Consider the following 1,149-nt stretch of genomic DNA (forward strand, 5'->3'; position numbering starts at 1 on the left):
TCTTGTGGCCCCATTTACCTCTATGGCTCCATGACCCAGACCTCTGTTTTAAATTGTGATGTCCTTTCTTCTTGTATATACTCCTGATAATGATAACTCAAATTATTATAAATGCATTTCTTTCCCAAATTTGGCTCTTCTGCTTTCAGTCTGTGTTTATGACAAACAATATAACCATTCCCCAATGCTTAATAGCTTAAAGCCACTGCTCTTGATGAGAACATCTTGCTCACTTCCTCATTCTATAATATTTAATCTCCAACTCTTGTTGGTTTTACCAGACCAATACCAAATGGGCCTCTCCTCTTCCCCTCTGGTACCACTGCCTTAACCCTTGCCCAAGCCATTGCAAGTGCTTTCTGATAGATCTGCCAGCAACCCTAGCCCAAATTTAGCAGCTTAAAGAACCAAATCTGACCAGGTGTGGTGGCTTCACCTGTAGTCCCAGCTACTCGGAAGACTGAGGTAAGAGGATTGGTTGAGCCCAGGAGTTTGAGGTTCAAGTGAGCTGTGAAGACACCACTGCACTCCAGCCTGAGCAATAGAGCAAGACCTTGTCTTAAAAAAAAAAAAAAAAAATCTGGAGGCTGAGCCCGGTGGCCTAAGCCTGGAACCCTAACATTCTGGGAGACCAAGGCAGGAGGATGTCCTGAAGTCGGGAATTTGAAGTTGCAGTGAGCTGTGATCCAGCTACTACACTTTAGTCAGGGCAACAGAACAAGACTCTGTCTCAAAACAAACAAACAAACAAATGAAAAAAAATAAAATAAAATCCGACTCTTACCTCCCTAATATCTCTTGCTTCCCTCCTGCCTATCGAATCAAACTGGAATTCCTGTCATGACCCAAGCACCCCTTCCTCTCTAGCCTCATCTCCCTTTCAGTGACCCCCATCTCACATCTCTGGGCCCCTCGGACCTCCCTGCACACAGGTTTAGGTTCAGGGCTCCATGCCTCTGTTCATGTTGTTCCCCTGCCAGGTGCCCTTCCCCTCCTTCCTGTGCCTGATGAACCTAGGGCTTTAGGAGGCAAGATTCTCCTCTGCTACCACAGCACTTTCTTAACCCCTCTCTTGTAACACCACATAATATCATTATTACCTGTTTAAATGTCTACTTACCTTCCTTCTGGGGCTGTGAGCTCCTTGGG

At 45.6% G+C, this 1,149-nt stretch overlaps 1 protein-coding gene across 1 annotated transcript in view; it reads left to right on the forward strand.

The window, feature by feature from the left end:
* The window catches only part of VPS41 (vacuolar protein sorting 41 homolog (S. cerevisiae)), a 219,530-nt gene that overhangs the window by 175,587 nt on the left and 42,794 nt on the right, over positions 1 to 1,149 (forward strand). The window lies entirely within an intron of this gene.

The sequence above is a fragment of the Propithecus coquereli genome, unplaced genomic scaffold, assembly GCF_000956105.1.
Source record: "Propithecus coquereli isolate 6110/MARCELLA unplaced genomic scaffold, Pcoq_1.0 Scaffold502, whole genome shotgun sequence".
Lineage (NCBI taxonomy): Eukaryota > Metazoa > Chordata > Mammalia > Primates > Indriidae > Propithecus > Propithecus coquereli.